Here is a 13,673-nt window from a genome sequence, read left to right as displayed (position 1 = left end):
CATTGTCCATCACTGGTGAGTTATTATTTCACTGCACCCAAGCATTGTCCATCACTGGTGAGATATTATCTTACTGTACCCAAGCATTGTCCATCACTGGTGAGTTATTATCTCACTGCACCCAAGCATTGTCCATCACTGGTGAGTTATTATCTCACTGGACCAAAGCATTGTCCATCACTGGTGAGATATTATCTCATTGGACCCAAGCATAGTCCATCACTGGTGAGATATTATCTCACTGGACCCAAGCATTGTCAATCACTGGTGAGTTATTATCTCACTGGACCCACGCATTTTCAATCACTGGTGAGTTATTAATTCACTGGACCCAAGCATTGTCCATCACTTGTGAGTTATTATCTCACTGGACCCAAGCATTGTCCGTCACTGGTGAGTTATTATCTCACTGGACCCAAGCATTGTCCATCACTGGTGAGATATTATCTCATTGGACCCAAGCATAGTCCATCACTGGTGAGATATTATCTCACTGGACCCAAGCATTGTCAATCACTGGTGAGTTATTAATTCACTGGACCCAAGCATTGTCCATCACTTGTGAGTTATTATCTCACTGGACCCAAGCATTGTCCATCACTGGTGAGTTATTATCTCACTGGACCCAAGCATTGTCCATCACTGGTGAGTTATTATCTCACTGGACCCAAACATTGACCATCACTGGTGAGTTATTATCTCACTGGACCCAAGCATTGTCCATCACTGGTGAGTTATTATCTCACTGGATCCACGCATTGTCCATCACTGGTGAGTTATTATCTCACTGGACCAAAGCATTGTCCGTCACTGGTGAGTTATTATCTCACTGGACCCAAGCATTGTCCATCATTGGTGAGTTATTATCTCACTGGACCCAAGCATTGTCCATCAATTGTGAGTTATTATCTCACTGGACCCAAACATTGACCATCATTGGTGAGTTAATATCTCACTGGACCCAAACATTGACCATCATTGGTGAGTTATTATCTCACTGGACCCAAGCATTGTCCATCACTGGTGAGATATTATCTCATTGGACCCAAGCATAGTCCATCACTGGTGAGATATTATCTCACTGGACCCAAGCATAGTCCATCACTTGTGAGTTATTATCTCACTGGACCCACGCATTGTCAATCACTGGTGAGTTATTAATTCACTGGACCCAAGCATTGTCCATCACTTGTGAGTTATTATCTCACTGGACCCAAGCATTGTCCATCACTGGTGAGTTATTATCTCACTGGACCCAAGCATTGTCCATCACTGGTGAGTTATTATCTCACTGGACTCAAACATTGACCATCACTGGTGAGTTATTATCTCACTGGATCCAAGCATTGTCCATCACTGGTGAGTTATTATCTCACTGGATCCACGCATTGTCCATCACTGGTGAGTTATTATCTCACTGGACCCAATCATTGTCCATCACTGGTGAGTTATTATCTCACTGGACCCAAGCATTGTCCATCATTGGTGAGTTATTATCTCACTGGACCCAAGCATTGTCCATCATTGGTGAGTTATTATCTCACTGGACCCAAGCATTGTCCGTCACTGGTGAGTTATTATCTCATTGGACCCAAGCATTGTCAATCACTGGTGAGTTATTATCTCACTGGACCCAAGCATTGTCCATCATTGGTGAGTTATTATCTCATTGGACCCAAGCAATTTCAATCACTGGTGAGTTATTATCTCACTGGACCCAAGCATTGTCCATTACTGGTGAGTTATTATCTCACTGCACCCTAGCATTGTCCATCACTGGTGAGTTATTATCTCACTGGACCCAAGCATTGTTCATCACTTGTGAGTTATTATCTCACTGGACCCAAGCTTTGTCCATCACTGGTGAGTTATTATCTCACTGGACCCAAGCATTGTCCATCACTGGTGAGTTATTATCTCACTGGACCCAAGCATAGTCCATCACTGGTGAGATATTATCTCACTGGACCCAAGCATTGTCAATCACTGGTGAGTTATTAATTCACTGGACCCAAGCATTGTCCATCACTTGTGAGTTATTATCTCACTGCACCCAAGCATTGTCCATCACTGGTGAGTTATTATCTCACTGGACCCAAGCATTGTCCATCACTGGTGAGATATTATCTTACTGGACCCAAGCATAGTCCATCACTGGTGAGTTATTATCTCACTGCACCCAAGCATTGTCCATCACTGGTGAGTTATTATTTCACTGCACCCAAGCATTGTCCATCACTGGTGAGATATTATCTTACTGTACCCAAGCATTGTCCATCACTGGTGAGTTATTATCTCACTGCACCCAAGCATTGTCCATCACTGGTGAGTTATTATCTCACTGGACCAAAGCATTGTCCATCACTGGTGAGATATTATCTCATTGGACCCAAGCATAGTCCATCACTGGTGAGATATTATCTCACTGGACCCAAGCATTGTCAATCACTGGTGAGTTATTATCTCACTGGACCCACGCATTTTCAATCACTGGTGAGTTATTAATTCACTGGACCCAAGCATTGTCCATCACTTGTGAGTTATTATCTCACTGGACCCAAGCATTGTCCGTCACTGGTGAGTTATTATCTCACTGGACCCAAGCATTGTCCATCACTGGTGAGATATTATCTCATTGGACCCAAGCATAGTCCATCACTGGTGAGATATTATCTCACTGGACCCAAGCATTGTCAATCACTGGTGAGTTATTAATTCACTGGACCCAAGCATTGTCCATCACTTGTGAGTTATTATCTCACTGGACCCAAGCATTGTCCATCACTGGTGAGTTATTATCTCACTGGACCCAAGCATTGTCCATCACTGGTGAGTTATTATCTCACTGGACCCAAACATTGACCATCACTGGTGAGTTATTATCTCACTGGACCCAAGCATTGTCCATCACTGGTGAGTTATTATCTCACTGGATCCACGCATTGTCCATCACTGGTGAGTTATTATCTCACTGGACCCAAGCATTGTCCGTCACTGGTGAGTTATTATCTCACTGGACCCAAGCATTGTCCATCATTGGTGAGTTATTATCTCACTGGACCCAAGCATTGTCCATCAATTGTGAGTTATTATCTCACTGGACCCAAACATTGACCATCATTGGTGAGTTAATATCTCACTGGACCCAAACATTGACCATCATTGGTGAGTTATTATCTCACTGGACCCAAGCATTGTCCATCACTGGTGAGATATTATCTCATTGGACCCAAGCATAGTCCATCACTGGTGAGATATTATCTCACTGGACCCAAGCATAGTCCATCACTTGTGAGTTATTATCTCACTGGACCCACGCATTGTCAATCACTGGTGAGTTATTAATTCACTGGACCCAAGCATTGTCCATCACTTGTGAGTTATTATCTCACTGGACCCAAGCATTGTCCATCACTGGTGAGTTATTATCTCACTGGACCCAAGCATTGTCCATCACTGGTGAGTTATTATCTCACTGGACTCAAACATTGACCATCACTGGTGAGTTATTATCTCACTGGATCCAAGCATTGTCCATCACTGGTGAGTTATTATCTCACTGGATCCACGCATTGTCCATCACTGGTGAGTTATTATCTCACTGGACCCAATCATTGTCCATCACTGGTGAGTTATTATCTCACTGGACCCAAGCATTGTCCATCATTGGTGAGTTATTATCTCACTGGACCCAAGCATTGTCCATCGTTGGTGAGTTATTATCTCACTGGACCCAAGCATTGTCCATCACTTGTGAGTTATTATCTCACTGGACCCAAACATTGACCATCATTGGTGAGTTAATATCTCACTGGACCCAGGCATTGTCCATCATTGGTGAGTTATTATCTCACTGGACCCAAGCATTGTCCATCATTGGTGAGTTATTATCTCACTGGACCCAAGCATTGTCAATCACTGGTGAGTTATTATCTCACTGCACCCTAGCATTGTCCATCACTGGTGAGTTATTATCTCACTGGACCCAAGCATTGTTCATCACTTGTGAGTTATTATCTCACTGGACCCAAGCTTTGTCCATCACTGGTGAGTTATTATCTCACTGGACCCAAGCATTGTCCATCACTGGTGAGTTATTATCTCACTGGACCCAAGCATTGTCCATCACTTGTGAGTTATTATCTCACTGGACCCAAGCATTGTCCATCACTTGTGAGTTATTATCTCACTGGACCCAAGCATTGTCCATTACTGGTGAGTTATTATCTCACTGGACCCAAGCATTGTCCATCACTGGTGAGTTATTATCTCACTGGACCCAAGCATTGTCCATCACTGGTGAGTTATTATCTCACTGGACCCAAACATTGACCATCACTGGTGAGTTATTATCTCACTGGACCCAAGCATTGTCCATCACTGGTGAGTTATTATCTCACTGGATCCACGCATTGTCCATCACTGGTGAGTTATTATCTCACTGGACGCAAGCATTGTCCGTCACTGGTGAGTTATTATCTCACTGGACCCAAGCATTGTCCATCATTGGTGAGTTATTATCTCACTGGACCCAAGCATTGTCCATCAATTGTGAGTTATTATCTCACTGGACCCAAACATTGACCATCATTGGTGAGTTAATATCTCACTGGACCCAAACATTGACCATCATTGGTGAGTTATTATCTCACTGGACCCAAGCATTGTCCATCACTGGTGAGATATTATCTCATTGGACCCAAGCATAGTCCATCACTGGTGAGATATTATCTCACTGGACCCAAGCATAGTCCATCACTTGTGAGTTATTATCTCACTGGACCCACGCATTGTCAATCACTGGTGAGTTATTAATTCACTGGACCCAAGCATTGTCCATCACTTGTGAGTTATTATCTCACTGGACCCAAGCATTGTCCATCACTGGTGAGTTATTATCTCACTGGACCCAAGCATTGTCCATCCCTGGTGAGTTATTATCTCACTGGACTCAAACATTGACCATCACTGGTGAGTTATTATCTCACTGGATCCAAGCATTGTCCATCACTGGTGAGTTATTATCTCACTGGATCCACGCATTGTCCATCACTGGTGAGTTATTATCTCACTGGACCCAAGCATTGTCCATCACTGGTGAGTTATTATCTCACTGGACCCAAGCATTGTCCATCACTGGTGAGTTATTATCTCACTGGACCCAAACATTGACCATCATTGGTGAGTTAATATCTCACTGGACCCAAGCATTGTCCATCATTGGTGAGTTATTATCTCACTGGACCCAAGCATTGTCCATCATTGGTGAGTTATTTTCTCACTGGACCCAAGCATTGTCCATCACTTGTGAGTTATTATCTCACTGGACCCAAACATTGACCATCATTGGTGAGTTAATATTTCACTGGACCCAAACATTGACCATCACTGGTGAGTTATTATCTCACTGGACCCAAGCATTGTCCATCACTGGTGAGATAGTATCGCATTTCTTATATCTTGTGGGCGATATGTGGTAGATCTTCCTTCTGTTTTGAGGTTCAGTTGACAAAAATGGTTGACATTATTTCACACTCTGGCTAAAATAATTAGATTTTAGATCGGTTTCATTATGAAACCTCTCCGAAAAAAAACTTCAAAAACTACTCCATTATATAATTGAAAATGTTCGTATTTAGTGTGTGGCAACAAATAATTATTGTGATGTTGTGGATAACTAGTTTCCTGACGACCAAGTTCATATACATAAATGAAATGTAGATTTGCATAATAACTATCCTTGCTGCGATTGACCAGCTATATATAAAACACTACGATAGATAGAGACTTCCCGTTTTCGACATTATGAAATTCTTTCGTTTTTATGCAGAAAAATACAATATTTTCACGAAGTAAAATCATTTTTATTGAAGTTATTATTCATACATGAGTTATCGAGCACGCGACATGCAATTTCAATCAGCTTCTTTCAGTCATAATTCAAGACAAATAAAAGACAAAAATATAGAGAATATAGCAAATTATCTTTTTTCTCTAATATTCTTGTGTAATCGGTAATTATTTATGGGTGCATAGGAAATACATTCGTTATAAATTATTCTTAATATAAATTTCTAAATTATCAAAATCAGTTCTTTTTCCTCCCAAAAGACGAATGAATGTCAAAAACAGAAAGTCTTTATCGTAGTGCTATAAATACAAGACAATCTAAGTTGATACTTCAAGTCGTATCAAAACATCTTCTACTACGTACTAGTAGTATGTGTGTACTTGTGTACTATCATGCGTGAACCGATGGCGTGTACATCAGTAATTGACAGTTCGTTAGTTGTAATTCACAATATTGTACAATATCGCCAATATATCATTAAGTCGTGATGACGTCATCACGATCCAGACATAAAGACATGTGGTTTAAATGGCGTCTTTTAAGTTTAGTATACATATCTGTCATGCGTGACACATTTAAACGAGCATGGTATTTTGATCACACAGATCACATGTCGCTACAGAATCTGTGATTCAACCAACTGAATTCATTCTTATTATCGTCACATTGTTGGCGGTCATATTTCTTCATTTTGTACTATTCCAAATTGTGCCAAAAATATTAACCCAAATGTTCACTTATTTCGATATTATTTAAATATTTTTGGTGTAGAACGCCATAAATACACCAGCATTTTAAGTTCATGGAACTTATATATACACTGCATGACCCTGATCAGCTTACTCGTGTAGGAACGCCGGCCAAGCCACGTAATACTTGTCTACTTGGCGGATACAACAAAACACTATAAGATGTCTTACATCTTTGAAGACGATTCCAAATTAATTATTAAACTAAACTGAGTGAAACATGCGCCTAAAATATCCCATGGGAGCGGTACAATATCAATACCGTCAGTTTGGGTCAAGATGTGACGCAGGAGCTAACCAATGCTAACCACGGTCACGCTGATGTTACCCTATGCCGACATAACTATATCATGAAAGAGAGAAGAGATACCCATGCATATATACATATTATCTCGTCAGACACATTTAGAAACACGCATAACTGGACTCACCTGTATTTAACGTCACCACCAAGCCAAGTCTATTCGCTCGGCGATCGACTTCAAATTTAACAACTATAAGTTATATTGCTTACAATAGTGACGTAAGATGAGAAGTCGGAAACATTATACTGTGTACCATGTTTGTTCCTAAGATACGGTTAACGCAATACCGTGGAAGTCGGTGACAAAATGTAGCCATGCTAATCTCTGTTACATGTAGCACTAAAATTAACCGTAACAAAACATGCCGCGTGGGCAGAAGGTGGCGAATAGTTTTTGTTTTTGTTTTTTGTTTTTTTTAAATACACCAGCATTCCGACTGGTGCTGTGTAACTATTAAACAAACTATTCATTTTTATTTCTTTGCATGCACAATTGTTAAATTACTAAAATATGCTCATGTGGTTCATGATTTGAAATGTTAATATAAAAATAGCATTGTGCACTCATTTGCATTACGATGGTTTCAGTCACGTGGCTAAATGAGAGAAATACTAGTAGTTGACAAGGTTGACTTCATAAAAGCGGCAATGAGGTCAATATAAACTCAAAGCCTACACTTACATACACATACAGGGAATCGGATTGCTGTACAGTCGAAATAACTGCCTTGACAGAGTATCACTTGATCGTACAAGCGGCAGCGCTACGGCATTCTCATCAACGCGTTTAAAATTATGTCACCCTTGTCGCCCGTAACTCCGTGAATACGGACCGATACTAGATGTATCATGATGTCACAGTAGCGTGAAATTTCAATGTGAAAGTATTAGAAAGATAAGAAAACAGACTTACCACAAAGTTGTTTCCAAATCTTGGTTTTCTAGCGTAAGCGAATAATCGTGTATGGGCATTGTCGGCAAACACAATCAAGCGTGTTCCATATTAGAATCGTGCGCTTTCTCGACAAGTAGCTACCAGTTGTCATTGCGGTGTTACGTCATCATTATACTCACATTTCTTTGGCGATCGCTTATAATAGATGAGATATTTTATTTTTTATTCAAATTAAAAAAATGTAAACAAGATATAATAACCGCAACCGTAACCCCCGGTCGTGATCACGGGAATACTTCAGTTCGTGCTTCACAGGGGCTTAGCCGGGAGGCGACAAGGTCACATCACAAAATAATCACTTATGTTAATGTATTGCGTGCAAATGTTTTACCCCATCAATATGGAGGTGTATTTAAAACCTATTGTTGCTCGTCATGCTTGGATTGTTCTCAACCTATGATTTATGTATACAGCGTACAAACAAAACTTTAGTACAACCAGTAGAAATTGTAAACCAGACTCACCAACAGTAAATGAATATTGATATAATTGCTAAATCGATATGGGTGGCTAGTACTAAATAGAAATGTATTTATTTATTTATTTATTTATTTTAAAATACGCCGAATAATGATAAGTTCAGTCAGAGGTACATTATATTAAACATTATCGGTTATGCAATTGTCGTAACGGTTGTCCCAGAACATACGAAATTTTCAAGCATTTGTTTAAATATCGCCAAAACATACTTAAAATGGATTCACATAATTTCTCGATCGTTTATTGAAGCTATAACACCTTCAAAAATTTAAATTATCATGCCAAATAACCTTGAACGCCTGAGGGCGTTAGTCTGTTCGCGCGTCGATTACTGCGCGTCGCGTCGACGCGGCGTACGGACAGCGCGCCCTCTAGCAGGTTCGAGATCAAACGAACAATGGTGATTGAAACGCAAAATTGCACTTCGAACGCATATAGCGATAGTTGTGTGTTGACCACGTTATTCGTAGCAGTGATCTCCTTTACGATAATGCAATATTCATAAAAGAAATCGAAGACCCCAAAGACAAAATGGTAGGTTACCTTTTTTTCACTAATTCGCCGTTTTTTCCGTTGTTTTTGATTCATGTTCTTCTTGGGTTGGTAGATTGTAAGTTTCTATCGCCTCGTTAGCAAGAGCAATCACGGTGATGTTATTTTGAGGAAAAAAACGGCCATCAAAAACTGTTGATATTACATTCACTGCAAGTATATTTTTGTTGCAGAAATCCGAAAGCTCTGATGAATATACAACTAACAGCCCCAGTGAAAGTTCCGAGGAAGAAAGTTGCGACGAAGATGTCAAAACAAACGAGGTTTCTGACAAGTTAAATTGCAGCGACAATTGCAACGAAGATGTCAAAACAAACGAGGTTTCTGACAAATTGGAGGACAGCGACAATTGCGACGAAGATGTCAAAACAAACGAGGTTTCTGACAAATTGCAAGACAGCGACAATTGCGACGAAGATGTCAAAACAAACGAGGTTTCTGACAAGTTAAATGGCAGCGACAATTGCAACGAAGATGTCAAAACAAACGAGGTTTCTGACAAATTGGAGGACAGCGACAATTGCGACGAAGATGTCAAAACAAACGAGATTTCTGACAAATTGGAGGACAGCGACAATTGCGACGAAGATGTCAAAACAAACGAGGTTTCTGACAAATTTGAAGACAGCGACAATTGCGACGAAGATGTCAAAACAAACGAGGTTTCTGACAAATTGGAGGACAGCGACAATTGCGAGAGTCAGAGTTCGACCGGGACAGACAATGAAGATGAACAGGAAAGCGAAACTTCCACCAAAAAATTGCAGAAGAAAAAAAAGAAGAAAAAAACAAAGCAAAATGTACATTTTGAAGAAAAACCAAGTGAAACGCCTGTGGAATCAGGAGGATGTTTAAGTCGTTTGTTTTGGTGCTGTTTTGGAACAAGCAAGGACAGTGGGGAAAAACCGGCAAAGGTGCGCAATTTAATGTAAATATTGTATTATTTTATTTTTTTACTGGCAATCCATGAGTACAATTACTTTTTTATATTTGGTGCTTATATGATATTTTTGTCAATTCGTCGCTATTACAATTTTGTCATAAGGTTCAGACAACTGCAATGACAATATGTTCAATATCCGGGACATTTGATTGGTCTGAATTTCACGGAGAAAGACCCTGTTGGTGTGACCCAAACACATTTCGTGCACAGATGCGTTCTCTAAAAAATTACGTCCGCATTTTATCCAGAAACGGGAGTAAATTTTATTTAAGAATAATTATTTTGAATTATTCATATGCTGAATGGCAGACGTCCATCACACTGCAGATGGTATAATAGAAAGTTTTTTATATATTTTTCAGAACGATGGCGTCGTGACAACTCAGCCAAGTTCCATGGTAAGTGTAACCTATGTATTTTAAGTTTGTGTCGACATTGAACTGAATACACCAAGTAGCCCGATGTGTTATTATTATTATTATCATTATTATGTGTTTATTTCACATCATAAAAAATCCATAGCCAAAAAAAATACAAGTCAAAAAATACTCTTCTCCCATAATTTCCATATTAAATTCTGGGAATGAATTGAAATGTACAATGTTGTTGTTACAATGGGGTTATTATTATTATTATTATTATTATTATTATTATTATTATTATTATTATTATTATTATGTGTTTATTTCAGATCATAAAAAATCCACAGCAAAAAAAAATACAAGTCAAAAAATTCTCTTCTCCCATAATTTCCATATTAAACTCTGGGAATGAATTGAAATGTACAATGTTGTTGTTACAATGGGGTTATTATTATTATTATTATTATTATTATTATTATTATTATTATTATTATTATTATTATTATTATTATTATTATTATTATTATTATTATTATTATTATTATTATTATGTGTTTATTTCAGATCATAAAAAATCCATAGCAAAAAAAAATACAAGTCAAAAAATTCTCTTCTCCCATAATTTCCATATTAAACTCTGGGAATGAATTGAAATGTACAATGTTGTTGTTACAATGGGGTTAGATGTGAGTGTGCTCTCCTAATAGAGTTAAAACTACAAAGTGTAAAATTATATCACAAAAATGCACAATATGGAATATCACAAAATACAGAAAATAAATGACATTTAATAGCTAAGGACGGAAATTTAAAATCGCGAATAATCGTGTTGCCTCTCACATAAAAGAGACGAGATTTGGCCTGAATGTCAAAGTTGTCATTAAGGTCACTAGTGATCAAGTGTCCCAGATATTTATATACAGTGACGTAATCAAGTAGTCTACCACTTAAATAAATTGACACATTCCTTAACCTTCGAAAACAAGGCTGAATTAACATACATACGGTTTTTTTCTCATTAAAAAAGATAGAGTTAAGTTTGCCATACCGTCCGCAAGTATCAACTAGTAATTGTTGACCATACACTCCTGTACTGAATACTACAATATCGTCAGCATAAAATTAATGATTAATTCTCTGACTCCCTATTAAACAACCAAACAGAAGGGAGGATAGTTCATTACTGAGGTTGTCAAGATAAAGGTGAAGAGATCCCACCCTGTTTAACATCGTTTGTTGAATGAAAAACATCAGAAAAACAATTATTCCATCTAACAGCAAATGTTTGATGCTTGTACCAAAAACATTAAAACTCATTAAATAAGTCTTAACACCCCTAAGTAATAACTTTTCAAAAAGAATATCATGACGAACATAATCGAATGCCTTTGAGGCATCCATAAACGTAACAAAAACAGGTGTATTCAATCTTCTTTAATATGTTATAAGATCGCTTAGCTCTATAGCATGATTATATGGCATGGACTTAGGAACAGAGTCGGCACCCAGTTTCCCCGGGCCAGTTTCAGAGTTCAAAATTGATAAATCGATTTCTGCACCCTGTAAAATAAATATCTGTAGTTTTGAGTTCCCCAAACTGTATATATGTATATTCTAATAGTTATTCATTATTTATGAACCAACAAACAGAATTTTGATGACATTCAACGCGGTGAACCCCTAGCTTGTTGTACAGTTGAACGACCACAATACTCGGGTAGGAGGCGTCCTAGCTATACAATACGACAGGTAAACTATGCATTGCTTATGTAGATTCATACAATGCATTTTTCAGAAATGTTTTTGAGAGAAATCATATTTTGACGGTGACGTACCGCGAAATTTGAATAAAATGGTTAGTGTACATTGACTAACATATCAACAATATTGCTATGGAAACCTTTGTCACAAATTATACAAAACGCGGGTTGTAATTTAATTACGTCACAAGTTTGATAAATCATTATATTTTGATATAATATGTTTGATGGCAGAAATATGTTGGTTGTGATTGTGTAAATAATGTATTATTTGAAATATTCTTCATAGATGATTGAAAAAGTAGAATTGTTTCAAGACATCCCGCTGGAAGATGACTCCGACGAGCACGACACAAATGTAGAAGTGGAAAAGTCGTATTCTGCAGCGTGTATCAAACCTAAGGCTATTGTTGGATTCGATATGTTAGGGGGAGCCCCCATGCCAGGATTGGGCAATATCGAATTGAAAGCTACTGGCAAGGTGGGTGGTGACGTCATACACGAATAATTTACATTCCTAATCAGCGTCGGGAGCGAATCCCAGAGGAATGTCAGCACAAATGTTTAAGCTATTCAATACACTCTGAACACGTTTATTTTTAATGCAGAAACTAAACGAAGATGACGAAACGGCACATGAGAAGGTTTATGAAGTCAAGAAATCCACTGAGCCAGAATATGCCGTGCCAAAGCCGAAAGCGATGGTTGGCGCCGTTCCGATGCTTGCCCCTGTCAATATACTTGCAGGACTTCCAGCCACAGGACTATCGAATATTAAACTAAAGAAGACTGCGGTATGCTATATACACTCATACTATGGTATACTAGTAATGTTACCGACGTCAGTAATTCCTTGTATCGTGGCATTGTCTTGTGAGCCGAACACTAGTGCTGGCAACAATTAGTTTGTTTTAAATTATAATTTACACGGAAATCGACCCATAAAATATTTGACACAAAATACCTGCACTTTGGTACCCAGCATATTTGTACTTATGGTAGTGATAGTCATTGTTAGTTTTTACGCTTTGACATTATGAACAGGAAAAAAAAAATCATTCCATTATTTATGAGTTTCACTGATGGCCTGCACTCAATCAGCCAATCAACGAGTGTCATGATTACGTCATTTGAAAATATTACAAAGTTATGCCACCGGCCAATAGAAACCTCTCGTTTCAGCTTGCATTGTGAAATTTATAAATATTCGTAGAAATAAAAAAAATAGTTTTGTTGTATTTTAATCTAGAGGATCTCATCGTCGTTTGTTTTATAAAAAAAAGTAGCCTTTTTAGCGTGATCGCGAAAGAAATCTATCGAGAGAGTTTATACTATGTTTTATTGTTACGTTTACAGGCTAGTGCAGTCTCTGTAGCGCCATCTGCGACCACACAAAGCACACCTGATGATTCACATGACATGCAATCGAAATCCAAGCCTATGCCAAAAGCTACACAAGGTGGCGTAGACAATATTTTGATGAAGAATATTTATAAATCAATATCAGATGAAGACATTGACTGGAAACAGGTAATGTTCATATTTACAGCGAGCGCGAGATATTTACATCCCGCACCCGGTAGGCAAATATGGGGAGACTTTCGGGGGGGGGGGGGGGGGGCAAAGGGGATACCTGGTACGGGTTACAGGAAATAAAAAAAGGCAAGATCTTTGTACAAATTATGGACGAATAAAATAGCTTATAACATTTTACATC

The 13,673-nt window shown here is 38.5% G+C and overlaps 1 protein-coding gene across 1 annotated transcript in view; it reads right to left on the bottom strand.

The window, feature by feature from the left end:
- Nucleotides 1-7,850, bottom strand: part of LOC102804442 (choline transporter-like protein 1) — a 46,571-nt gene extending 38,721 nt beyond the window's left edge. Inside the window, exon 1 of the mRNA XM_085493397.1 lies at nucleotides 7,818-7,850. The gene's annotated coding sequence lies outside the window, so the exon portion shown is untranslated. The remainder of the gene's footprint in view (nucleotides 1-7,817) is intronic.
- Nucleotides 7,851-13,673: the final 5,823 nt, after the last annotated feature.

Source organism: Saccoglossus kowalevskii, chromosome 18 (genome assembly GCF_978046115.1).
Source record: "Saccoglossus kowalevskii chromosome 18, keSacKowa6.1, whole genome shotgun sequence".
NCBI lineage: Eukaryota > Metazoa > Hemichordata > Enteropneusta > Harrimaniidae > Saccoglossus > Saccoglossus kowalevskii.
The sequence above is the reverse complement of the archived record's forward strand: the minus strand, read 5'-3'. Positions and strand labels throughout refer to the sequence as shown.